Below are 19,989 nucleotides of genomic sequence, written 5' to 3' on the forward strand. Positions count from 1 at the left end.
CGGAATTTCCTTCTCATCAAAACTCCAGTCCTTCCTTATCAGCAGAGCCACTCTTCCTCCTCCTCCTCCTCTCCCGTCTCTCTCTTTCCTTACTATATAAAAGTCCTTTGGAAATACAGCATTTGTTATGACTCCTGACAATTTTGTTTCTGTGAGTCCTATTACTTTTGGGTTTTCTTCCTGCGCCCTTTCTGCCACTTCACTTGTTTTGTTGGTAATCCCATCAATGTTTGAGTACATTACCGTGAAGCTCACTTTCCTATGTCCATTTTCACCTATTTCACATTTTCACCAATGTGTGTGTGTGTGTGTGTGTGTGTGTGTGTGTGTGTGTGTGTGTGTGTGTGTGTGTGTGTGTGTGTGTGTGTGCTTGTGCATGTGCATTCTCATATATGCTCGCGTGTTTGGTTCATATTTACCCCATAATGGTAACTATTGCCTGGTTGCTAGGATGTTTGTCAGTGGTGTCTGGCAAGTGAGACACACACACACACACACACACACACACACACACACACACACACACACACACACACACACACACACACACACACACACACACACACACACACACACAAACACACACACACACACACACACATAGAGCCCAGACTGATAGATAGACTGATAGAGCCCAGTAGGCTCAGGAATCTGTACACCAGTTGATTGACGGTTGAGAAGCGGGACCAAAGAACCAGAACTCAACCCCCACAAGCACAATTAGGTGAGTACACACACACACACACACACACACACACACACACACACACACACACACACACACACACACACACACACACACACACACACACACACACACACACACACACACACATTCACAGATTGATCCAGGTAATATTCAGGAACGAGGGCACCAAAGAGGACATACTAGTAAAGTAGAGCAAACTGAAAAATGCAAGGTATTACAAAGATGTATACCTTCAGAGGAACATGACCAGAGACGAGATAATAAGGGCAGCAGATGCAAGGAAAAGGCGCAGGGAGAGCGAAGGGAGCCAGGGAACCTCAGCCTCCAACTCAGCAATCCCAGAGAAGAGTGGGGAACTCCAATCCAGCAATTCAGGAACGCCAGAGGGGACTGCAACACCCCACCTTACCACCCCTTAAGGCCCCCTCCCACCCTTAACACATATCCTTCCTTGCTCCTGCACAATGCCCACCATATCACCCAAATCCTCCCTGCCCCCTTACCTCCAGGATCCTCTGCCTTCCTATCCCTTGGTCTTCTTCCTGCCCCAAGCAGGCCTGGGCAAGACCTAAGCCCTCCATCCCTCACCCCACCTCCCCCTGAACCCCTGTCAACTACCTCACAGGAGGATGAGCCTACCCAAATAGCAATGTCCATTCAACAACTTCCTACACTTGTGGGGAAAGAGAGTTGTAAACACAACTTTCCGATATCTATATTTCCTAGGCTCAGGAATCTGTACACCAGATGATTGACAGTTGAGAAGCGGGACCAAAGAGCCAGAGCTTAACCCCCCCCCCGCAAGCACAATTAGGTGAGTACACACACACACAACTCTGTTAACCCATTGTCCAAATGTTGTGGTTCTTGACAATTAAAGTCACTGTGGTGTTCATTTGGGTCATTTTTTACTGGTTGAAGTAATTAACGTGTAGCTAAACTCTCCCGGATGGTGAATACACTGTACCACTGACAGTGTAAGTGGACTACACTTACTGCTGTACCACTGACAGTGTAAGTGGACTACACTTACTGCTGTACCACTGACAGTGTAAGTGGACTACACTTACTGCTGTACCACTGACAGTGTAAGTGGACTACACTTACTGCTGTACCACTGACAGTGTAAGTGGACTACACTCGCCCCATTAAAGCAGGAATGTCATGGGGGAGTACAGAGGGTCAGCCATAATGACTCTGGAGAGAATGTGTCAAGGCTGTTTAAGTCAACAATAAATTCTCCACTCCAAGATGGATGACCTGGTTCGTGAGAGCCACAGAGATCATTAACGACTCTTCGGTATAACTCAAGTGAGTTTGTCAATTATACATAGCTGAATTAATCTCTCCCCCCCCCCCCGCTCCAAGTAGATAGAGGAATTGATCTTCGGCAAGGTTCTAAGGTACGCCTGGACAAGCTGTATCTGAACTTTCTGGCGGGAACTTGTTCAATAACCTTAACATGAGCTATGGGAAAGGAAGCTCTAAACTTGATAAAGAAGGAGTCACAAGTTTTATATACCCTGTACCTTCCCGGTTACTATATATATATATATATATATATATATATATATATATATATATGTATATATATATATATATATGTATATATATATATATATATATATATATATATATATATATATATATATATATATATATATATATAATTTTCATAAGATTATATAAAAAAATTATTTTATGCGAATTTTTCCTGATAAAATGTTACGTTGTAACTGCAGATGAACATAGTAGACCTGGTCAACACCTCACTGTGGAAGTGTTGACCAGTGTCCACGTAGGTCTTGGTGGAACAATATAGTGGGATCCAACTATTGATCTTCCTCACCAGCTAAAGTTTATACCCATTAACTATAATACAACATTTATTATTTATTGTTTTTGGAGAATTCAGAATATAACAAAATGTATAACAATCACGTTATGTAGACAAATATATTACAATCAGAGTTACCACGTAACCAACGCTACAGAGGTGCCACTCCAGTGGACAAGGGAGTACCTAAGCAACAGAAGACAGGGAGTCACTGTGAGGGGTGAGGTCTCAGAGTGGCGAGGCGTCATAATGTGGTCCTCTACAGTTCTTAGACTTTTGGTAATACTCATAGATGTGCTATGTAAACTTTCTCACATAGAGAATAGACCCTTTTCTCTCAATGGTTGCTGCTGATGAGAACATTATGAGGACGACGAGAACATGAGAACATTATGAGGACGACGAGAACATTATGAGGACGATTAAGACGAAGACAGCAAGAGGCTGCAAGATCATCTGAACAAACTGAAAATATGTTCTAACAAATGGCTACAAGAGTTTAATTCAAGTAAATGCAAATTAATGAAACTAGGTGATCTGGAGGCCAGACACAAGGAACCAAATGGGACACGAAATCTTGCAAGACCCGGAGAGAGCGAAGGATGTAGGAGTTAATACCACACCGAGCCTGTCCTGAAGACCACTTCAAAAGGCTATCATCGGCGGCGTATGCAAGGCTGGCTAACATCAGAACTGCATTTAGAAATATAAGACATCATTTAAAACATTATATAAGTGATGTATTGGAGGCAGACGCCATACACAGTTTAAAAGGTAGACATGATAGAGCCCATGTTGAAAGGCGGGACCAAGGAACCGAAGCTCAACCCCCGCAGGTACACTTAGGTCAGTATGGGTAAGGCTACACAGGTATCACGCGACCACCAGTACAGAGTCGTGAATAATACATGTCCCCCCCCCCTGGCAGTCAGTCAACTAACTAGTTCCCTGCACTAACATTAACAATGTATACATTCTGTGAATGGCAGGAATGTTGGCGCCACAGACCACATAACCACTTGATTAAAGGTTGAGAGGGGGAACAACAGAGCTGAAGCTCAACTCCCACCATCAAGCTTACACAATTTCGTCATTACACTTAAGAAACTACAGACACACTCATCTAATAATGATAATAATATGGAGAGTCATTTCGGGCGCTGAGGTGTGGACGGGTCACCACCAGGCCAGCGTGTAGGCGGGCTGTTCGCTACATCCTGGTTGGTCACCAGTTGCGGCCTCCACAACCTCCTAATTCAGCAGAGTTCCGAGTTGACTGGCTGTTGTCCCATCATTATTGAGTCTGAGAGCCTCCAGACCGTCGGTTCAAGTCACCTCCCACCAAACACACACCGAAACTACGACGTTGGTACAACGTTCGAGCAGGTTTTAACACCTCCTAACCAGTTATAACAACCAATATAGCAAGTTGTAACAACGTTCTAATATGTCATAAACACGTTAAGCCAAGATGTAACAACTTTATTACAAGTTGTAACAAGCGGAAAATAGAGACAGTTTCGGTTTGTGTTTCCAGGGCTTATTGTCCCAAATGGTTTTCTAATTGATATATGATGTTTGTGTGATTTATATATAATAATATTATTTATATTATTTATAATTCATTATAATTATAATGAATACAAATTATTAATTAATAATTAAGCCATTATAATGTAACTATTAACTATCGCCTGCCGGTACAGCCCATCGTCCTGTTGTGGTAGTGGTCATAGTAACGATGGTACCATAGTACGTATACCGACGTACAACGATATTAGAGAGTAGAAACTGATAGTATTGAGTTGGACAAACCGGAAAACAGGGGGTGAGTGGTACAGCAGGGGTGAGTGGTACAGCAGGGGTGGACGGTACAGCAGGGGTAGATGGTACAGCAGGGGTGTGCGGTACAGCAGGGGTGTGCGGTACAGCAGGGGTGGGTGGTACAGCAGGGGTGTGCGGTACAGCAGGGGTGTGCGGTACAGCAGGGGTGGGTGGTACAGCAGGGGTGTGAGGTACAGCAGGGGTGGGCGGTACAGCAGGGGTGTGCGGTACAGCAGGGGTGGGTGGTACAGCAGGGGTGGACGGTACAGCAGGGGTGGGTGGTACAGCAAGGGTGGGCGGTACAGCAGGGGTGTGCGGTACAGCAGGGGTGGGTGGTACAGCAGGGGTGTGAGGTACAGCAGGGATGGGCGGTACAGCAGGGATGGGCGGTACAGCAGGGGTGGGAGGTGACCCCTATTAGAACCGACAATACTGTCAATCACCGATACTTCAACCGGTAATTGATCTGCGGCTGTCGAGGGTCAATGACAAGGGCGGGTCCCTGAAGAGTCCGGATAAACGGTCGGTCACTGTATGGTAGCTGTAAACCGGATGTCCGGATCTTTGAAATTTTCTGAACTGAAATTCACCATCAATGTATCTGACCACAAAATTGGTTTATGAGTATTGTTAGTCAAGGTGTTGTGGAGGACTGTGTATCCTACAACAGCTCTGCTCTTTTGTTTTAGCGGCAATACAAAAGTATGATTATGAGAAGAAAACGCTAAGCCATAATGACTATAGACATATATAAAGAAAGGTAGAGGCCAGGATAGGAGCTTGGATATGAGGCCAGGATAGGAGCTGGGATATGAGGACAGGATAGGAGCTGGGATATGAGGGCAGGATAGGAGCTTGGATATGAGGGCAGGATAGGAGCTGGGATATGAGGGCAGGATAGGAGCTTGGATATGAGGGCAGGATATGAGCTGGGATATGAGGGCAGGATAGGAGCTGGGATATGAGGGCAGGATAGGAGCTGGGATATGAGGGCAGGATAGGAGCTTGGATATGAGGGCAGGATAGGAGCTTGGATATGAGGGCAGGATAGGAGCTGGGATATGAGGGCAGGATAGGAGCAGGGATATGAGGACAGGATAGGAGCTGGGATATGAGGGCAGGATATGAGCTTGGATATGAGGGCAGGATAGGAGCTTGGATATGAGGGCAGGATAGGAGCTGGGATATAAGGACAGGATAGGAGCTTGGATATGAGGGCAGGATAGGAGCTGGGATATAAGGACAGGATAGGAGCTTGGATATGAGGGCAGGATAGGAGCTGGGTTATAAGGACAGGATAGGAGCTTGGATATGAGGGCAGGATAGGAGCTGGGATATAAGGATAATGAGGCCAGAGTGAAGGAACGTTGCCCAAGCCAAGAGGAACGCCCAACAGAGCATTTCTAGTTGTGTCTCTGTTATTCCCAACAGTATCTGGGCATAATTCAGGGTCTAGAAGTATCTCTGAAAGTTTCTACGATTCGTACAGTTTCGTGCACCTTCGCATCTCACCATTCATCACCATTGCTACAAACACAACATGGGAATGTAGTCATTCCACGAATTTTGTAGCGTATCACTTGTCAGAAAATGGTCTCTATTTAAAAAATATATATTCAAATTGCGCTCAATTTGCGTAATGCTCATGAAATATTCATATGAAAAGTGGAGCACCCGGAGCATTGTTTCGTCGTGAAGGTCCCCGAGGGTGCTGGGAGCATCGCTGACCTTCAGTTTATACTTTTTTTTTACTACGAAAATTAAACTTTTCAATGTCAAGGACAGGATGACACATGGCTTCTACCAGGTGTGGTCGATGGTGGTGTGGTCCACACCCTTGTCACCAGCAGACAACCTCACCCTTGTCACCAGCAGACAACCTCACCCTTGTTACCAGCAGACAACCTCACCCTTGTCACCAGCAGACAACCTCACCCTTGTTACCAGCAGACAACCTCACCCTTGTCACCAGCAAACAACCTGACCCTTGTCACCAGCAGACAACCTCACCCTTGTCACCAGCAGACAACCTCACCCTTGTTACCAGCAGACAACCTAACCCTTGTCACCAGCAGACAACCTGACCCTTGTCACCAGCAGACAACCTAACCCTTGTCACCAGCAGACAACCTAACCCTTGTCACCAGCAAACAACCTGACCCTTGTCACCAGCAGACAACCTCACCCTTGTCACCAGCAGACAACCTCACCCTTGTCACCAGCAGACAACCTCACCCTTGTTACCAGCAGACAACCTCACCCTTGTCACCAGCAGACACCCTCACCCTTGTCACCAGCAGACAACCTAACCCTTGTCACCAGCAGACAACCTCACCCTTGTTACCAGCAGACAACCTCACCCTTGTCACCAGCAGACAACCTCACCCGTTGTCACCAACAGACAACCTCACCCCTGTCACCAGCAGACAACCGGCTGTTACCATTAGGAATAAATAACATTTAATTTTAAATAAACTTAAACTCTCCCACTCACTCTTGTGTGACTTCCCAACACAATATTCCTGTGTGTTCCTTTCATAAGGTTAGTGTTAAGTAAGTGTTAAAGTAAGTGTTTCATAAGTGCAGTGTTAAGAGTTGTGTTTACCCTCGACGCTGAGACTAACTGAAGTGTGCATAATACGCTTAAACTGTCGATATAATACGCTTAACACGGGTCTAATTTTAGCTGATTTACTTAGTGAGATAATACAACACGAGGACCCATACAATAGTCATGATAGGTGTGGCCAGGTGTGGCTACGTGGCCTGGTGGCCAGGTGTGGCCAGGTGTGGCTAGGTGGCCTGGTGGCCAGGTGTGGCCAGGTGTGGCTAGGTGGCCTGGTGGCTAGGTGTGGCCAGGTGGCCAAGTAGCCAGGTGGCCAGGTGGCCAGGTGGCCGCCAGATGGCCGCCAGGGGTTCCATAAAGGGCCACAGAGACGAACGAGGCTGTATGATGGACTAAACAGAATACTGATCATTTCGGGGAAGAAACAACTATGACCATACTAGCAAATGTCGCGATGATCCCGTTGCGATCAATACACGCACACGCACGCACGCACGCCTCTGACAATGGTCACGTTGCAATCAATACACGCACACTCACGCACGCACGCACGCCTCTCACAATGGTCACGACATGCCTGGACACCTGGAGGAGAAACCATTGAGAGACAGCGACTACTATGTACTGGAACCAAATAAAGGAATCAGGTCGATAAATTACCCGAAAATGACACGCAGTTACGTACGGGATGAAGGTGAGAGGAGTCACTATTTAGAACAAAAAGTTCCAAGTAGCACGGGCTATGGTGAGCCCCAGGTGAGAGGAGGACACGACCCTCCCCACCGCCCAGCCTCCTGCAGGCGCTGAGGACCAGGGAGAGAGAGAGAGATACGTTTTTCACAAAACGTCTGGACGTCATGGAAAACGTCTATCCCGTTTAGAAACGAAGTCGTTAGAATTACAAGTCGTGACAAATAGCTAAGTGGATCCGCGTGTACATGCACTTGCAAGCCATCATGCACTTGCACGAGTGCATTACAGTGATGGATGGGTCGGTGAGGTGCATGAATTCCTTGACTCTTGTCGTTTGTGATGTGTGAACTTTATTGTTGTCATAACTGTGTCGTCTTGACGACCTTATCGTTGTCATAACTGTGTCGTCCAGACGACCTTATCGTTGTCATAACTGTGTCGTCCAGACGACCTTATCGACCACATTACACGACACAGTACCATTCCTCACAAGTCAAACCTCGTTTACAGAAACACAAATGGGAGAGTAGACTGTAATAGTAGATATGATAGTAGACTTTATTGGTTGATAAGATCTTAGCTATTATTAGTAGATGACCACTCACATTTAAGGCTTAATCAAACCGTACTGGCAACACATTATTTATTATGCATGCATACTATCTTATCTACTTTCAATACATATTATCTTATTTACTATTATTATCTCCTTTATTATTTTTTATTAATGCATATTATATTATCTAATTTTAAAGTATATTCTCTCATCTATTAATAAAGCCTAATATCTTATCTACTATTAAAGACGACTCTCTTATCTACATTTAAAGACTACTGTCTTATCTACTTCTAAAGACTACCCTCTTATCTACTATTAAGGTATACAGTTATCTGCAGCTAAAGCCAACTCAGTATGGAAGCTGTAGAGACCCAGATGAGTAGGAAGACAACAAGATAACACATTAATGTAAGAGTGAGCAGTAATGATGATCGGAAATCATTCCATAATGCGTCTCACAAGCCTAGAGGCTGGGGTCCAGGAGCTGGAGCCCGAGTCAATAAATCCTACTGCCCCTAGACATTCCATTTAGGATATATTGGTTAACAAACACTGTTGCCACAACTGGCTGGTCGTGATGACCTTATCGACTGAAATAAGCACTGGCGATGGTACCAGTGACGCCCCACGAGCCTAAAGTGTGTGTGTGTAAACACCTTGGGTGGTAATAATGACCCATTATTTCAAGGACAGTCAAATAATGGTAAAAAAATAACAAATAATGGTAATATTTCAAGGCAAATAATGATAATGGAAATAATGAAAAAGGGGGGGGGGGAGAATATATGTTATGCCCGCCCAAGGTTCTCCAGCACAATTGCTGCTATCACTAATGATCTATAACTAAATCACTGTGGTTATTCAGGTTCGTTGTGTGACATTAGCGAGAAGCGACGGTCGTGGGTCGCTCACTGGAGTGAGACACACGTGGATCATTATAAGGGATATAAGGGTAATCAAACATAAGGTACAAAATAAGGTACTGATGTGGGCTGGATGCCAGTCAAACATTAAGTCAGGCGGTGGGCAGGGATAACTGGTAGAAAACTCGTCTTTATCCGTTCTTGTTTGGTGAATAATCACTAGAGTTTCTAGAGATTCTAGTGATAAGGCCAGGCCTATACGAACAATTACCTAACTTACCATTATGCAAACCATCATTCTCAGAGGTTAGAAATCTTTGTAATGAGGTGAATCATTTTCGGCTGGTATCCGATTTTAAAATGATAGACACATGCACGAATGACCAGCGAGAATAAGGGAATCCTCATATAGCAGGGAGCTGCGGCTTATGTTAAATATTTACGGTTCAGCTGCTCATTTGTGCACTGAATAATTCACAGTTGGCCATTTGTTTTCATTTATAGTCAACGTAGCGTTCTAACGCAACGTATTATTTGCGTTAGTTCCCCCCTGATTTATGTCTCGGATATTAATGTTGAGTGTTGACATTTTTGTACTCTTTATAATTATTTTAATTAGGATATATAATATAACCTTTAGTTATCATTTTTGTGCAGTATTATTGTTTCTTGCAAGATGTTCAACTGGTGAACTATAAGTATTGTAATTATTTGCTTTTATATAAGTTTTCTGTACGTTTGCAATTGTTATTTTAATTTTGAATCACTTTTGAGTATTAATGTCATGATTTTCGAATTTTATCTTGTTTGATCGTTTCATGTAAATGAAAGCGACTGTTTTTTTTTCTTATCTTGTTTTATAGTCATTAACGGTCCTTTACATTGATGGTGAATTTTATTTCAACATTTGTCTTTTAGATATGATGAATACGATAGGTAATCGAAACGTCATCAATTTTAACAAGATGATTTTGCTATGTCAATGATTCTGCAAGTTATATAGCAAAATCATCTTGTTAAAATTGATGAGGTTTCGATTACTTCTTGTATTCATCAGATCTAAACTACCAAAGTTGAATTAAAGTCACCAGCAGTTCCAAGAACCCTTACTGACTATAACACAAGGTTAGAGCGAGACAAAGCAACACCACTTACAAAACAAAACATTCGGTTCCATTTATATGATGTGATCAATCAAGATATAATTTGATAATCATGACATTAGTACTCGAAGGTAATTCAAAATTACAATAATAATTACAAACGTACAGAAACCTTATTTATTTATTTATTTATTTATGCATATACAAGAATGTACATAAGGAATGTGAGGAAACAAATATGGTAATTACAGTCTTGTAAAACCACTAGCACGCGCAGCGTTTCGGGCAGGATAAATATAAATCTTATATAAATCAAATAATTAAAAACATTTATTGATAACAGTAATCTATAAATTACTGGTGATCTATAGTAAATATAACAGAAAACTCCTCACTTATGAAGGATTCGACCCCCAGACAGCCAGGGGGGGGGGGCCACATCCACTTTAGCCTATCCAGTACTTTACCCACTAGACTGTGGGTAGAGTACATCGACTGTTTAAAGGACTGGAACCTTAACCGAACTCTCAGCAGCATTCTGTGGATAATTTTTGGAACAGGTATTTCATCGAGTCACCTCGCATGTTGGTCAAGGGTCCGACAACTTTCCATCTCCGTTAACAGTCGTTGTGGTCGACTGGGAAAAGCACTGGATACGCTAAGGTACATGGGGGGTCTTCTGGCTGTCTGGGGTCGAATCCTTCAGCGGTGAGAAGTTTTCGGTTATATATGTATAATGTCTACTTTATGGAAAATGTTGTTGGGACTCTTGAGCTTGTGAGCTTTTCTGTGACTGGAGATGAAGATCGCTTAGCCTCTCCTCACAGGTCATTCTTCGGGTCTTCGGAGCACATCTGGCGGTGAACTTTCTATATCTATTGCTGCTGGATAGTTGGTGTGTCGTCCTCATACATCATTCTCAACATGTGTATGCATGTACTCGCCTGGATGTGCTAGCAGGGTTGAGCTAGGCTCCTGGCCCCGCCTTCTGAACATTCGTTGATTAATATAATGACTCAGTTCACACGATTTTATCTTATTTATATTTAACATTTTGAATCTAGTTAGCTTCAATTACTGTTCCATGTATCGACAGCTTTAACACTGATAAATGTATTCCCTCATATCTCTTTCACTCATCTTGCTTTACAGTTGCCATATATAACCTCCTTGTTCTGCTGTTACTACCTGTGAACAACCCAGTTTTGTCTACTTTGTCAATTTCCCTCAGAATATTATTTGTTATCTTGTGCCCTCCTGTGTCTCCTTCCCTCCAGTGTGGTAAAGTTCAGTTCCCACAGTCTTTCCTCCTAGTTCAGTCCCTTCACCCCCAGAACGAGTCTCGTTACATATCTTTGGACCTTTTTTTAGTATCTCCTTGTCATTTTTCAAGCTAGGGTTCCATACTGAGGATGCATATGCAAGGGTGGGTCTGACCTTCGCTGTAAATAGGGTCCGGGAAGCCCTTTGTCCAAGTTTCTGGAGAATACACAGATGTTGGCCAGTATGGCTTATGCAGCTGTTGTTATTCTGCTAATTTGGGCTTGTGACACCAGATTTGGGGCTTTGTCTATTCCCAGGTCTTTCTCCTTTTCCTGATTGAATAATTTGTCTTCCCTTCACTCTGACACGGGAAAAAGTTCTTTCTAATGTCTCTGTAGCTTATTTAGGTACTAAGATTCCACTTTTTTTTTTTGTCCACTTGTTCGCGTACTATCCATATCCATGCTAAACAGTTTATCTTTATCTATCCTGTCAAATAGGATATCGACAGCAGGGTACTCTACACTGGTAAAAGTTAGAACATCATTCAAAAATCTAAGTAATGAGGCATTTAGGGAGCTTTTCACTGCAGAGTATGCCGCCCCATCAAGGAGTCCCCACCTGAAGAAACACATAAGGAAACTGGAAAAGGTTCAGAAGTTTGCAATGAGACTCGTCCCAGCGTTACGAGGGATGAGGTATGAAGAGCGTCTGAAGGAACTGTGCCTTACGACACTAGAAAAAAGAAGGGAGAGGGGGGGATATGATAGGAACGTATACAATACTCAGGGGGATTGACAGAGAGGACATAGACGAAATGTTCACACGGAATAGTAACAGAACGAGGGGACATGGGTGGAAGCTGGAAACTCAGCTGAGTCACAGGGATGTTAGGAAGTATTCTTTTAGCGTGAGAGTATTTGAAAAGTGGAATGCACTTAAGGAGCAGGTTGTGGAAGCAAATTCTATTCATAATTTTAAAACAAGGTATGATAGGGAAATGGGACCGAAGTCATTGATGTGAACAACCGATGGCTCGAAATGCGGGATCCAAGAGTCAATGCTCGATCCTGCAGACACAAATAGGTGGGTACACAAACACACACACACATTTATCCCCAGGAAGCATCCCGTAGCAGCTGTTTAACTCTCTGGTACCCATTTATTGCTAGGTGAACAGGATGAAAGAAACTGCCCATTTGTTTATGCCTCGGCCGGGAATCGAACCCAGACCCTGAGGACTACAAACCGCGAGCGTTGTCCTCTCACCCGCAAGGCCCCCCCCCACACATACACACACTCGCAGCTGTGTGTTTGTGAAAGCAAAATTTCTTTAGAACGATAAAATTAATTAAAATGGAGAAATACGGAAAAAAATTGTAAAGTTGATTATCACATGGGAAAGTCTGCGGTCTCTCCCACCCATGTTTGAGTACAGACTTACTGTGGCTCTTCGGAACCCGCTGGAAGGAATGTAAAATATTTACATATAAGATAAGCGGGCACTGACCCCGCGCACGGCGCTCTCCCGGCCCCCTAAAGCAGCAAGAAACACTTGGGTGAGAGAAATGTAAGTTCCTGTGACCATTTAGACAATAAAGTGCAATTCAGAGATAATTGAAAAAGTTCAGATTTATTCAACGATCCAGAAGTTTTAACGAAAATTTATGCTAGACTGTATACCAGTGCATATGTAGAAGATTGTACACCGGTATAGGGATTGTAGATTATCTACCAGTACTGGGTTTGTGGATTGTATACTGGTACTAGATTAGTGGATTGTATACTGGTACTGGATTAGTGGAGTGTATACCGGTACTGGATTAGTGGAGTGTATACCGGTACTGGATTAGTGGAGTGTATACCGGTACTGGATTAGTGGAGTGTATATCGGTACTGAATTGTATACTGGTACTGGGATAGCGGATTGTATACTGGTATTATTCGAGCAGATCGTATACCAGTGCTGAAGCAGCAGACTGTAAACCGGTACTGATGTAGTGGGTGTACCAGTATGGAGTTAACATAGTGTATGCCAGTACTAAAAGATATAAAACCTTAATATAAGAATCTTGGTGTATTAAAACCATACACATTTTTGTTGTATTTTCGGAAAGGTTAGAAAATATAACGTTTAGGTAGTTGCCATATAATATAAAATTTTCAAATTGCATTATTGCTCGTATTTCATATATATTTTTAACTTATTATTCTTTAACAAATATTGTAATTGCTCATGTTATACTTTCTATACACCTCTAGAGGTGTGCCCCTCTTCTCTAGATATACAAAGAGAAGAGATATACACCTAAAGTATGTGTATATATTCACATACTTGTGAGCAAAAGCATTCCTGTTAGTCGATAGACTTTAATAATCTTCAAGAGATTGATTGGACTGTAGTTCCGCACCAATCAATTGTTGAGGGGAACAAGGGCTCTCAAGAATATTAAAATGTATTATATCGCTATAAACATTAAGCCAAGGTACAGTAGGGGGGGGGGAGGGGTTGTGAATACTTGTACTTGTACTTTGTACAAAATCCATACTTGTATTTTGTACTGTGGCTTACAGACTATCATAGCAGGGTGGGCTCGACGCCTGGCCAGCAAAGATGCATGAATATACAACATCTCGTATTGATCACGTATAGTATAGGTCAATGATGCCTTGACCGTGAGGTATGCCACGAGTCACTGATGCCTTGACCGTGAGGTATGCCGCGAGTCCCTGATGCCTTGACCGTGAGGTATGCCGCGAGTCCCTGATGACTTGACTGTGAAGTATGCCGCGAGTCCCTGATGCCTTGACCGTGAAGTATGCTACGAGTCCCTGATGCCTTGACCGTGAAAAGTATGCTACGAGTCACAGATGCCTTGACTGTGAAGTATGCCACGAGTCAATAATGCCTTGACTGTGAGGTATGCCACGAGTCAATAATGCCTTGACAGTGAAGTATGCCACGAGTCAATAATGCCTTGACAGTGAAGTATGCCACGAGTCAATAATGCCTTGACCGTGAAGTATGTCACGAGTTAATAAAGTCTTGACCGTGAAGTATGCCACGAGTCAATAATGCCTCGTGACATTATTGACACGTTTCGTGGCATACCTTGACCGTGAGGTATGCTACCGAGCCGCTAATACCTCACCCATAAGGTATGCCAGAAGTCACTAATGCCTTGCCCTTGAAGCATGCACGTCATTACCCAACAATCTCACGGCTCCGGCGCTACAACCACGCTCACATTTGCAATCAATAGACTAAATTATTTACAATTACCGGCGTGACCCGGTCAGCCGTCTACCCGGACTCTGAGGCACGCAGCCAACCATCAGGAGAAAGCACCAAGCCAGAACGACTACCTAGCACTGGGAAGGGGCCAGGATAAACATTTGGGATGGGACGGGGGATAGGGAATGGTGCCCAACCACTTGGACGGTCGGGGGTTGAACGTAGACCTGCATGAAGCGAGACCGTCGCTCTACCGTTCAGCCCGAGTGGTTGGGGACCCGGATTCAGAGGGATACAGAATATTTCCAAGGAAGTATATTAGTTCACTGCCTCAGTATCGTGAGCAACTGTCGAGAAGATGAAGGTGGTCCTGGAGGCTCCTCTGTCAGATCTGTCAGCTGATGGACACGTTGTACTAGGAATTTGAAAAGCAACATTCCATTTACATTAGCAGCATATTTATGTGCTCGCGTATATTGATACTTAGGTTCACTCACAGGCAGATAGACACTTACATAAATATATATATGTACAAAAACACTCGCTCACATTATATATAATATGTCATTAAACACAGCAGCATTGTGACTATTATTAATTTCTGTTTGGATATTATCTATTCCACGCAAATATCTTCTACCATCTGGAGGGTGAAGAAACACAGGATCACTTAATCTTTCCATTTGTATTGTTCGACGTCTGGTCAGCAATGTGGCGTCTTCAAGAGTACATTGTTGGACTGACACAGCTGTACTGACCTTACACGATTGATTGATTGATGAAGATCAAGCCACCCAAGAGGTGGCACGGACATGAATAACCCTTAAGTGGTAGATGTTTTGGAGTGAATGTGATCTGTGTTCGTGAAAGGATATACTGTGTGCTGAACTTGCATTTAAATCGTCAGTCCTTACTATGTGGCTGCTACCGCGGGGAAGGACACTGCTTGACAGTATTTATGAAGGTGTCCAGCTGCTGGACACCTTTTTTGACCAGGAGAGTGGCAGTGTTGAGGGCTTCAGGGTGGTTACTGCAAGATTCAGGGACTCTTAAAGCTCTTCTAAGGTTGTTGGTTGCTGCACATTCAAGGAGATAGTGAAGTAATGGCTTTTCTGTCATTGTTTGGCAGAAGATGCACTCCCGCTCTCAGGGTTCACCAATCTCCCAGTTGCATCTGTAACCTAGACGTAGTCTATATAACCGAACTGCTATTTCCCTGTGGATACCTTTCGGGATATTTAACCTGCCTAACTTGGTGGCCTAAAGATACCATATTGCAGAGGGCGAATCTTCAGCTACTTTCTGGAGAAGATGGCCTTTGTTGAGGTGTGAGAGTTTTTATGGTGATGGTGTTTTAACTGTAGTCTGTTTAGGAGTTGTCTCGCTCTGGCAACCCAAGAGTTACCAGTGTTTTGGCCAAGTCCAACCACCAAGGCCTGCCGTACTGGGACTGGATAATGGGAAACAATTATCTTACTGGTAATCGTATCTGTTCTTTGAGATATTCATTCTTGAAGAGAGGATAAACCGGTTTCCAATATTAGTTTCAAGCCTGGTCCATAAATGGGCTACCAGGGCAGCTCTCATAGAATTGTTTTGTGCTACTTCAAACTATTCAGAGACTATTTGTATTCAGAGACTGTGCCATGAAGTTTTACTCTTGCTTCTCTGTTTATGAGACACTTTTTGGTCCAGAGGAGCATGTTGCCATTGACCTGTTTGTCGTTGATGCAGCAGAGAATAGCTGGGACGCTAGCCAGTTCTAAGGCTTTCTCGAGGTCCAGGAATATCAGTACTCCTGGTCTGCCATTCAGGTTAGCTAACAGATTAATGCATTCCATTGCACTAACCCATTTTCTATAAGCTATCAAGGAAAAATCTAAACGTTTATAAGTGTGGGTTCACCTCACCTGCGATAGGGCGAGGTGATTGTTGCCTGACTCCGACTTCTAGTTGTCCGCCAGGTCTTACATCTTCGTATATTTGTATCCATGGAGGACCATCGAACGGCTGTACGCTCGAAGTCTAATCCCACCAAACACACGCCGAAACTACGACGTTGGTACAACGTTCGAACAAGTTTTAACACTTCCTAACCAGTTATAACAACCAATATAGCAAGTTGTAACAACGTTCTAATACGTCATAAACACGTTAAGCCAAGATGTAACAACTTTATTACAAGTTGTAACAAGCGGAAAATAGAGACAGTTTTGGTTTGTGTTTCCAGGGATTCATCTGGATGTTGAGTACTGGTGTCAGCTCCCGAAGGAACACAGCCTTAAAGCATATGAAGCCTCCCACGATCGTCGGTGTGTGTGATTATTGTCGTATCTCTCCCTACGTCTTGGTGATTCAGGACGGTGTTGTGGTGTTGATAATGATGTTAATGACTGACTTTGTTAGAAACAATCCTCGTAATGATAATTGTGTCATTTGCAAAATAACTTGTAAAGACTGTAAGAGGTTCTATGTTGGGTAAACATACAAAGATTTGAAATTTAGAATTTCGCAACATAAATACTCTGTAAGACACGGCCAATTGTCTAATGCTTTGTTTGTTCATTTGTCAGAAAGTTCTCACCAAATTTATTGGGAGATGGCCTCTTCAATAACGAATTGTAAAAGCATTTTCAATAGGAACCTTATTGAATCTGCTTTAATACAGATTACATAATCATATAATTTCAACATTAGCAGTGGTTTGTATAATTTAGATCCATTTTGATTGATCAGTTAGAGGGTAATTTGAATAGGATCATTGATATTCATTTTTATATCACTAATATCTTATTACTATCCCATTATCTCATTCAAGACATTGTACCTCGCCTCACCTCTGTCCTGCATATATATCCACACCCACTGAACAGTAAATCCATAATATATATATATATATATATATATATATATATGTTGTTGAATATGACCGTAAAGGTAAGATTAATAATTCTAACACGAATTTTCTCAATATTTCTTATGTTTTTCTTCACTGTCGGTGGTAATAATTATTACCACCGACAGTGAAGAAAAACATAAGAAATATTGAGAAAATTCGTGTTAGATATATATATATATATATATATATATATATATATATATATATATATATATATATATATATATATATATATATATATATAACTGAAAACTCACACCCCAGAAGTGACTCGAACCCATACTCCCAGGAGCAACGCAACTGGTATGTACAAGACGCCTTAATGTACAACTGGTACAGCGCAACTGGTATGTACACCGTCGGCACTCGGTGGGGTGGTTCAAATAGCCTCGGCTATCACCTCATTATGTCCGGTCGTGATGGTCAAGTGGATTAAGGCGTCTTGTACATACCAGTTGCGTTGCTCCTGGGAGTATGGGTTCGAGTCACTTCTGGGGTGTGAGTTTTCAGTTGCATATTGTCCTGGGGACCATTCAGGCTTGTTCGCATTTGTGTTCCTCACGTGTGCCCCAAAGAATGAGGTGATTTGGTAAAATGCTATGCCCAAGATTACTATCCGAGTGCCGGCGGTGGGGTGGTTCAAATAGCCTCGGCTTTCACCTCATTATGTCCGGTCGTGATGGTCAAGTGGATTAAGGCGTCTTGTACATACCAGTTGCGTTGCTCCTGGGAGTATGGGTTCGAGTCACTTCTGGGGTGTGAGTTTTCAGTTGCATATTGTCCTGGGGACCATTCAGGCTTGTTCGCATATATATATATATATATATATATATATATATATATATATATATATATATATATATATATATATATATATATATATATATATATATATATACCTGTGTGTCTATATACATATTTTAACAATAAGCAATTTTGTTATTGCAATAGAATACAGTAATTAGTTAGTGAAGCAATTATTTAAGTTGATGAGTTCACTGATCAATAATATAATGGGTCATGGTACACACTCACACCAGCAGGTGGGTAATACAGAGTGTTACATACACACTTGTATCAAGATTATGACACATACAGACACTTCTCTCCACCACACATACATATCAACCACACTGACTCACGTATCAACGCACCACCACCCCACATTTCCTCAAACAATCATCCTTATTCACTACCAGTTTATTGACAGTCGAGAGGCGGGACCAAAGAGCCAAAGCTCAACCCCCACAAGCACAACTAAGTGAGTACAAGTGACCCAAGTAATTTCCCCATCCCCGTATAATATTGGTAGACACATTAAACATGGATAAAATCCACGATCAAAACTATACAATTAGTCAGGATTTAGTGTGAATAAAGTAGAGCACTGATTGGTGTAGCGGCATAAGGCCCTCAGCGTCTCTCTCTCCCAGGTGACGATGACACTTAAAGAAAACCCAAACCATTTCGAGACGAGGCAAAGTAAACATAAAATTAAAAATATTTAATAAAAACTTTATAAAGTATAAATTCTAATAATATTTAATAAAAAATTAATAAATTAATAATATTTGATACTATTTAATAAAAAATTATATTAAAAATATTTAACAATATTTATAACAAAATTAATAAATTCAAAATATTTAACAATATTTAACAACTTTGAAATATTGAAAACAAATTAATATGAGAAAAAGAAGCAGAAATTAGAACTCACTTCTATGGGTAGCAGATGGAGCCGGAGGTGGCAGGTGGAGCCGGAGGTGGCAGTGGCAGCAGTGGCAGGTGGGTGATGGAGGTGGCAGCGGGCGGTGTTGGTAGAGTGTTGCCCTGGCTACCGTCCGTCGCTCTCTGACACCTCTGGTCCAGTTACCCCTCCGCCTCTTACACACCACCGTTTTCTACGCCCTGGCGCTCAATTCATTATTCCCTCTTTCAAGATTTCATGAGAATAACGTGTATCTTTTATTCTATACCACGAATCTGTATATTTTAACATTAATTAGTTTTAAATAGAATAGTCTGAGGAATCTTCAAACGCATCAACAATTCACATTTACAATTAGCCGTAAGAGAGGGGCACAGACCACTAGAGAACATGTAAACTGTATGTATTATATACTAAAAGTGCTTTGCTAGAGAACTGATGTCAACTTTTTTATGTGAATGTCCGACTGCCTCACTTGCTTAGTCAATATTTGGCTTATGAATAAGTACATATGTGATTTACTAATTTATTATGAACTAGCTGTACCCGGCCACGCGTTTCTGTGGCTCAGCAACGCACATGCTGAGCCACAGCAACCTTCCCCTGTCCCCCAGTCCTTCTCACCATTCCCCACTCTACCATCACCTCTTCCTTCCCACCATGCCTCACTTCCCTGTCCCTATGTCCTCCCACCGTTCTCCATTCCCCCGTCCCCTCGTTCCCACCA

General features: G+C 42.6%; 1 protein-coding gene across 1 annotated transcript in view; it reads right to left on the minus strand.

Annotated features, from left to right (window-relative positions):
- Nucleotides 1–19,420, minus strand: part of LOC123754530 (uncharacterized) — a 63,222-nt gene extending 43,802 nt beyond the window's left edge. Inside the window, exon 1 of the mRNA XM_069326352.1 lies at nucleotides 19,272–19,420. The gene's annotated coding sequence lies outside the window, so the exon portion shown is untranslated. The remainder of the gene's footprint in view (nucleotides 1–19,271) is intronic.
- Between the last annotated feature and the right edge of the window lie 569 nt (nucleotides 19,421–19,989).

The sequence above is a fragment of the Procambarus clarkii genome, chromosome 18 (assembly GCF_040958095.1).
Source record: "Procambarus clarkii isolate CNS0578487 chromosome 18, FALCON_Pclarkii_2.0, whole genome shotgun sequence".
Lineage (NCBI taxonomy): Eukaryota > Metazoa > Arthropoda > Malacostraca > Decapoda > Cambaridae > Procambarus > Procambarus clarkii.